This window comes from Fundulus heteroclitus, chromosome 15 (assembly GCF_011125445.2).
Source record: "Fundulus heteroclitus isolate FHET01 chromosome 15, MU-UCD_Fhet_4.1, whole genome shotgun sequence".
NCBI lineage: Eukaryota > Metazoa > Chordata > Actinopteri > Cyprinodontiformes > Fundulidae > Fundulus > Fundulus heteroclitus.
Genome location: NC_046375.1, coordinates 30,772,871 through 30,782,184, shown reverse-complemented (window position 1 = coordinate 30,782,184; position 9,314 = coordinate 30,772,871).

Here is a 9,314-nt window from a genome sequence, read left to right as displayed (position 1 = left end):
ATGAGGAGGGAGTCCGCACGGACCCTCCTGCTGGTCTGCAGTAGTCGGCCGGGCCGCCTCCTGGTCTGCAGTCGTCAGCCAAGCCGCCTCCTGGTCTGCAGTTGTCGGCCTGGCTGCATCCATGTCTGCAGTCATTGGCTGGGCAACCTCCTGAGTTCTCCAGCGCTCCCCAGTCGTCTCCTGAGCTCTCCAGCGCTCTCACACCACCTGAGTTCTCCAGCGCTCTCTGGTGTGCCTCAGAGGAGGCTCCAAGGTTCCGCCGCCAGCCTCCAAGGTTCCGCCGCCAGCCTCCAAGGTTCCGCGGGCAAGACTTGCAGTCTGCTGGGTTTCCTTAGATAGAAAACTTTTTGACCAATTTCTATGTTTTGATTGAATTTGACTTTGTAAAGTGCCTTGAGATGACATGTGTCACCAATGACAAACAGTTTTGGCATGCTTCCGAAATGTCTCTCAAAAGTTTTATGGTTCTTTGTTACATTACTTCTAAGAGAGCAGTTGCCTTGTATTCTTTTTTTTTTTTTTTTTTTTTTTTTTTTTTCCCAGTGTCCTGTCTAGCAATATGGCAATAGGAATTGATATCTCAATGCCAGATAGAGCTCGACAGATTTTGCTTTTACAAGTGGAGCAAACAGCTTTCGCCATAGTGCTCCACTTGATTTATGCTTGTAAATAGCTTTATTATGATTCCTGCAAGGAGAATTTCAAATTATATGGACATGACAATGGGAGAGTAAAGGAAGAACAAAAAGTGAAAGAAAAGAAAAAAAAGAGTAGAGGTGAAAGAAAGAGGAGATAAAAGGAAGAGAATGATAAAACGTCCTCTGTCTGCCCCATCACCTGGAAAGAGACACAAAAAGAACAGCACAACAAACAGACATAAAGCAACAGATACACTCGAATAACACCTAGATGCCATTGCTAAATCATATATATTATTATGTAAGCTGACATGTGTAATGTGATATTTGAAAAAAGAAAGTGAAAAAACATAAATAAATAAATAAATAAATTATAAGATTACTGTATATAAGTGAACACTTAATACCTGGGACCCAGCACCTGTGGGAGATGTGAAAGTGCACTAGTTTAGGTGAAGATTATCCAGAAATAGCTTGATAGTGATTGTGGAGAACCGAAGACCCACCTTCCCCGAGCACAGAGGCAGGCGTCAGGGGACCCGTAACCCCGGACTCCCAAAGGGGTCCCTAAAGCAGGTCGCCCAGGGGGGGCCGACACAGGATATCTGCAACCCCCCCCCCAAGGAAGGAGCAGAGACGACCCCGAGGAAATCCCCCAGCCACCGCAATGCCGACGCCCTCGAGAGCCGCGGAGACGAGCCCGTGGGCTCCGCCGGCAGCTAGCCCCGCTGAAGTGGTCCCGGCCATGGGCCCTGAGGGCCAGAGGCCCCAGGGGCGCCCCGCCCCCGCGACGAGGGCCCCGGCCGTCCCCCGGGGGGCCAGGCCCCGCGAAGAGGCCGCCGGGAGTGGGCCGGCGCACGCCCGGGAACCCGCCCCAAACCCGAAGCCAACCAATGCGCCAGGGGGCCAAGGCGCCCGCCAACGAAGTGGAGGAGGGCAGGACGTGGGGGGATGGGCTCCGCACCTATCGGAGACTTGAGATGTTCTTGGGAGAGGGAGCGGACCACACCCATACCTGGGGAAAAAAAAATAAAAAAAATAAAAAAATAACTCATTCACCCCATCCCTCCCTTGTGCCCCACTCACCACACACAGAGAAAAAAAAAAAAAAAAAAAAAAAGACGCTGTACACACATTCCCACATAACACTCACATCCAACACTGACAAAAGGGGGGGGGGGGGTCACCCCAAATCGACTATACGACTGCTTGTGCCCGACCCCCGGCCCCAGACCAGACGCCCCCCGGACCGGGCCCCCCCAAGAGGGCGGGCCAACACGACCCGCACGAGCCACCCGGCCAGAGCCCCCCCTCCCCCTAAATACCTAATAAACCCCCTCCCTCCCCCCACCTTACCCTTGCCATCCCTGCCCCCCGCCCCCTGGGGGGAGCATGTTGTTCTCAAGTGCGTTTAAAAACTGGGAGCGCCGAAGGGGATGCACGGCACAGCCCACCCTCCTTCCGGAAGGTAGCTGTTGCCAGCGCGCCCCCTCCGTGTGACTGCCCAGAACCCTCAATGTCTAAGTGGGAGAGGAGGTGAAGGGAGCCGTCCGAGGTGAGGCCCACACAACATAAGCCCCCCCCCCCCCCCCCCCCCAGACGTCTTCCCCCCACCCCCCCTACCATGGCCTATATGAGTGTGCGATGTGAAAAATGTTTGAAGTGAAAGTGTCTAAGATGCATGATAAAATTGGGGAGAGGGGTGTCACCAGAAAGTGGCAACCTCCAGTAACGCCCCCTCCCTCATGACCTACATGTGTGGCGGCGTGATGGAGCAGGCAGAGGGAGGAGTCTGGGGATGGGGAGCAAATGACTGGGAAGCCAACCCAGGGAGCCAGCTCCCCTACTGACTCCAATAGGCACCCCCGCTCCCCGAAAGCCCCACCCAGAGAAGGGGGCCTCGCCAGCGGCACCACCGTAGCCCGGGGGCCAGGGAGAGGCCGCAGGGCCCGCCAGCCAACCACCCACCAGGACCAACACCTCAAGCCCCCCCCCAGCCCACCCACCAAGCCTACTTAAACTAAATAAATAATAATAAATAAATAAATAATAATAAATAATAATAATAATAAGAGGGGGGGACCCTGGCCAGCCGGCCCGCACGAGCCATCCCAAACCCCACCCCCCAGGTGAAACCCGCACCGGAAGACGACACGGACCAGGACCGGGACAGGGGGCCGGACACAAGCCCACCAGAACGTCAACCCCCCCCCCCCCCCCCCCCCCCACCCACCCGTGGATTTAATCCCTCCCCAACACTAACGTTCAAACAACTCACCATACATTCGACAGTAGACATCCAGGCTGGGTAGATCCCTACTCCCCCTCCTTTCCCCCTCCCCCCACTGGCAGAGTGCCTATCCAATGAAGGAGAAGAGCATCTGCCCAGAGGTGTTAATGACCATGCCCCCCTACCAGCTCAACGGGCCCCGAGGCCCCCCAGCGCAACAGAGGCCCCGTGCAGGGGCGGACACCCGGGCGCGCGCCGGCCCAAAAAAAAGCGGCACACCCCCCGGAACCGGAACCCCCGAGGCCCCGCCGGGGCCAGCGCCCGAGGGCAGCGCGCCCCAGGGACCCCAGACCCCCAGACCCACCCCGGCCCCACCCAGCGGCAGCACAGCTACCAGGTCAGTAACCCACGTCCGTCAACACGCAGCTCCCAAAGAGCGCCGCAAGCGGCTGCTGTAGGCCACCCGTAGGCCTCCCAAACTCCTCCCAGATGGGGGCAACAGACCCCGGAGCCGGATCCACCAGGCGCCCTACTCCAAGTGCCCCCAGGGCCCCAGGAACCCCTCCATCCAGCCACTGCGCCCTGCGGGAAGCAACCCACCGCCCCCTATTCCACTAAGTGATGGTGTTGATCAGAGGAGCCCAAAGAGACCAATCAGATGTGGAAGCAGATGCTGTCTCTAGATTAATATGATCCAACAAAAGATCTCTATACTGATTGATACTGAGATTTTGTTTACTTTTCCAATTCATGAGGATAGTTTTCTTTGCGATGCATAAAGCAGTAAAAACCATGTAAACTATTTTCTTTTTTCAGAGGACTTTCCTCAAAATTACAGAGCAGGCAAACTGATGGGGATGGTGTAATTTTACAGCTCAAGCACTTTGATAAGTCCTTACATATCTGTGTCCAGAACCTCTGGACTGGTGTGCATAACCATAACGCATGAAAATAATTATCAGGATGATTGCCTATGCAGTGTGGGCAGATATTAGATTGTGCCAGACCCATCTTGAATAATCTTTGTCCTGTGTAGTGTACTCTGTGAAGGATTTTGTATTGTATTAGTTGTAAGTTGGTGTTTCTAGTCAATATGAAAGTTCTTAGACATGTCTGAGCCCAGAAATTTTGTTCAAAGGTGCCTGATAAATCTTTTTCCCACTTCATTATAGGAAGAGATATCGAATCATCTATTTAAGTCAGTGTCCTGTATGATTTAGACAATAGTTTGGGGGGGGGTTAAATCTAAGAACTCTATTATATTAGTTGGGACTTGTAAACCACCATTAATATGCTTATATTTATTTTTAATTATAGATTTAAGTTGTTCATATTCCAAGAATTTATTTTACTAATGCCATATTGCATATTTAGTTTAGCAAAATTGATGAACTCGGTTCCGTCAAGTAGATGTTCCAGATATTTAATACCTTTATTCTTCCAGTATGTAAAGTTTATCATTTTATTATTTTGTAGGATATCAGGGTTATTCCAGATAGGTGTACGACTGCATGGGATAAGGGATGACTTTGTCATTTTAAGGAACTCCCACCATGCTGTCAGAGTAAAACTAATGTTGATATTTTTGAAGCATGTATGCCGTTTTATATTTGAGCTAATAAATGGCAAATCTGAAATCATGATATTATTGCACATTTCCTGTTCTATATCTAACCAAGGCTCATCTAGATGACTATTTTTTATCCATTTAGAGATGTATTGTAGCCTATAGTTATGGAAGTCAGGCAAATCTAATCCTCCTCTGTCTTTAGTTTTCTGTATTGTCTTTAAGCTAATACGTGGGGGTTTATCTTTCCAAAGAAATTTAGAAATGGCAGAGTCTAGAGATTTAAATCAGTTGGATGATGGTTTATTGGGGATCATTGAAAATAAATAATTAATTATAGGTAGGACCATCATTTTTATTGAAGCTACCCTACCCATAAGTGAAATTGGAAGCGATTTCCATCTTTTAAGGTCCTCTTCTATCCTGTTTAAAAGTGGGGCGTGGTTAAGTTTAAGTAAATCCGTTAATTTAGACGACACAGTAATACCTAAAAATTTAGTATTTCCTGATTGCATTTGTAAATCTAGGGAGTTTTCGAGAGAGCAATTAATTGACAGTACCGTAGATTTAGACCAGTTTAAAGAGTAATCTGATACTTTAGAGAAAGATTCTAGTATTCTAATTACTTGTGAAAGAGAAATATTTGAATGCTGGAGATAAAGTAATACATCATCCGCGTATAGACTAATCTTATGCTCTATGTTCATGCATTTTATACCTTTAACAGCTTTTGTTTGTCTGATTGTTGCTGCTAGAGGTTCTATAAAGATGGCAAAAAGTGATGGAGAAAGAGGGCATCCTTGCCTGGTGCCCCTCTGTACACAAAAACTGGAAGATATTTGATTATTTGTCCTGACACAGGCTGTTGGAAACTGTATAAAATTTTTAACCAATTTATGAAAAAATTGCCAAAACTGAATTTATGTAGAGTAGCGAATAAAAATTTCCAGTTTACTCTATCAAATGCTTTTTCTGCGTCTAAAGACAATATATCGGTTTTAATATATTGTCCATAGTTAAATGCCTGCCAGGGGCCAGAACGGGCGACATAGAATCTTGCCTAAAACTGCTTGCTAAGGATAAGCGTAAATACAGTAAGATTGTTATTCACGCTGACGGTAATGACACCCGGTCACGCGAATCGGAGGTCACTAAAGTTGGTGTTGCTTCGGTGTGTGAGTTTGCTAAATCAATGTCGGACTCCGTAATTTTCTCTGGTCCCCTGCCTGATCTGACCAGTGATGACATGTTTAGCCGCATGTCATCATTCAACCGCTGGTTGTCTAGGTGGTGTCCTGAAAACAACGTGGGCTACATTGATAACTGGAGAACTTTCTGGGGAAAACCTGGTCTGATCCGGAGAGACGGCATCCATCCTACTTTGGATGGTGCTGCTCTTCTTTCTAGAAATCTGGCCGGATTTATTAGTTCTCCTAAATGCTGACAACCCGGGGTCCAGACCAGGAAGCAGAGCCGTAGTTTAACACACCTCTCTGCAGCTTCTGTACTGTTACCCATCCATTATCCTATTGAGACGGTGTCTTTCCCACGGCCAAAACTTAACAGATCAAAAACTTATCTAAAAGGAACAAATCATAAAAACCTAATAAAAATCAATACGGTTCACCTTGAACCTACAAATAAAACAATTAAATGTGGTTTATTAGATATAAGGTCTCTCCCTCCAAAGACTTTGTTAGTTCACAAATTGATTTCTGATAAACAGATTGATTTGTTTTGTCTCACAGAAACCTGGCTACAAGAGGACTACGTTAGTATAAATGAGTCAACTCTCTCCAATTATTCAAATTTCCACATTCCCAGATCTGTGGGAAGAGGAGGAGGAGTGGCAACCATCTTTCAGTCTGATTTATTAATTAGTCCCAGGCCAATTAATAACTACAGTTCTTTTGAACACTTAACCCTCAGTTTCCCTCATCCAAACTGCAAAGCAATAAAACCTCTTCTGTTTGTTGTTTTGTATCGTCCACCAGGCCCTTACACTCAGTTTTTGGATGAGTTGTCAGATTTCTTATCTGATTTGGTGTTAAATACTGATAAGGTTATTATAGTGGGTGATTTTAACATCCATGTTGACACAGAATGTGATAACCTTAGTGTAGCCTTTAAAACTATCCTAGATTCAATTGGTTTTGCTCAAAATGTGCATAAACCGACGCACTCTTGGCTCCATACTTTAGACCTTGTGCTAAAATATGGCATTGATTGTAAAGAATTAACAGTATTTCCTCACAACCCTGTCCTATCTGATCATTTTTTAATAACATTTGAGTTTAATCTAACTGAGTTCTCCACCCCCAAAAGAGGGTTCCATTATAGTAGATCTTTATCAGATAATGCTGTATCAAAACTTAAAGAGTCTTTTCAATATCCTCCGTATTGCAGAAATGCCCTGTAGATGGCAGCAATGTTGTTTCTTCCAATTCACAAATAGATGTCTTTGTAAACGGTATGACTTTGTCATTGCGTTCTGCATTAGACAATGTAGCTCCCTTGAAAAAGAAGGTGATTATTCACAGGAAGCTGGCTCCTTGGTTTAATTCAGAGCTGCGTTCCTTGAAGCACAATGTTAGGAAATTGGAGAGAAAATGGCGCTCTACACACCAAGAGGAATCCTACCTAATCTGGAGGGACAGTCTATTGTTGTATAACAAGACTCTTCGCAGAGTTAGAGCAGCATATTTTTCATCATTAATTCAGGGGAACAAGAATAATCCTAGATTTCTCTTCAGTACAGTTACCAAACTTACCCAGAGCCACAGCTCTGTTGATCCATCCATTCCCTTAGCTCTTAGCAGTAATGATTTTATGGGATTCTTCATAAATAAAATTGATTCCATTAAAAATAAAATAATTGGCATCCTCCCAAAAATGATTACCTCGTCCTCAGTAAGTGAGGCAGCATTGGCGGAATCCTTAGAACCTGCGCAGTGTCTGAACTGTTTAAAAGCAGTAGAGCTTTCTGAGCTATCTAAAATTTTAGCTTCATCTAAACCTTCTACCTGTATGTTAGACCCAATCCCAACCAAGTTGTTTAAGGAGGTATTCCCTCTGATCAGTGGTCCTATTTTAGACATGATTAATCTATCCTTGGTAAATGGATATGTACCACAGGCTTTTAAAGTAGCTGTTATTAAACCTTTACTTAAGAAGCCATCTCTTGATCAAGATGAGTTAGTAAATTACAGACCTATATCTAATCTTCTTTTCTCATCTAAAATTCTTGAGAAAGTAGTTGCTAATCAACTATGTGAACATTTACAAAGTAATGACCTACTTGAGGAGTTTCAGTCAGGCTTTAGAGCTCATCATAGCACTGAAACAGCTTTGGTGAAGGTCACCAATGATATTCTCATGGCCTCAGATAATGGACTTGTGTCTATACTTGTCCTGTTAGATCTCAGTGCTGCATTTGATACAGTTGATCACAATATTCTCCTACAAAGACTTGAGCATACTGTAGGGATTAAGGGAAAAGCATTAGGCTGGTTTAAATCTTATCTGTCGGACAGATTCCAGTTTGTTCATGTTAATAATAAATCTTCCTCAAACTCTAGGGTCACTTGTGGAGTACCACAGGGTTCAGTCCTTGGACCAATTCTATTTACTATATATATGCTTCCGATTGGCAAAATTAACAGACAGCATGGGATTAATTTCCACTGTTATGCTGATGACACTCAGCTATATTTATCCATAAATCTTGATGAATCCAATCAGTTACTTCGACTGCAGTCATGTCTTGATGACATCAAAAGCTGGATGACTTTAAATTTCCTGCATTTAAATTCTGACAAGACAGAAGTTGTAATCTTTGGGCCAGAGTCTTCAAAAAATAAAGTTCTTAATCAATCACTTAATCTGGATGGCATTAACTTGGCCTCTGGTAATAAAGTTAAAAATCTTGGTGTTGTTTTCGACCAAGACATGTCATTTAAATCCCATATTAAACAGGTTTCCAGAGTTTCCTTTATTTCACCTCCAGAATATCGCCAAAATTAGAAACATTCTGTCCAGGGGTGATGCTGAAAAACTAGTCCATGCATTTGTTACTTCAAGGCTGGACTGTAATTCTTTACTATCAGGAAGTCCACAAAATGCAGTTCGAAGTCTTCAGCTGATCCAAAATGCTGCGGCAAGAGTTCGGATTGAAAATCAACAAGAGGGATCATATTTCTCCAATTTTAGCTTCCCTTCATTGGCTTCCTGTTAAATCAAGAATAGAATTTAAAATTCTCCTTCTAACGTATAAAGCCCTTAATAATCAAGCTCCATCATATATCAGAGCTCTGATTACCCCGTATGTTCCTAACAGAGCACTTCGCTCTCAGACTGCAGGTCTGCTGGTGGTTCCTAGAGTCTCTAAAAGTAGAATGGGAGGCAGATCCTTTAGCTATCAGGCTCCTCTCCTGTGGAACCAACTCCCAGTTTTGGTCCGTGAGGCAGACACCCTATCTATTTTTAAGACTAATCTTAAAACTTTCCTTTTTGACAAAGCTTATAGTTAGAGTGGCTCATGTTACCCTGAGCTATCTCTATAGTTGTGCTGTGATAGGCCTAGGCTGCTGGAGGACATCAGGGTCTAATTTTCTCACTCTACTGATTTCTACTGTTCTTCAGTCTACTGTTCTCCAGTTTTGCATTGTATTACATTGAAATGACTGTCGTCATTTCAGCTTTTAACTTTTTGCTCTCTCTCTTTTTCTTCATAGTAGGTACACCTGGTCTGGCGTTCTGTTAACTGTGACATCATCCAGAGAAGACGGCTCACCCGCTACTACCATCTAATGTAGAACAGATTACTAGATCAATGTGTGCTTCTGTGCTTTTTTGTCTCTCTTGTTGTGTCTCTGCTCTG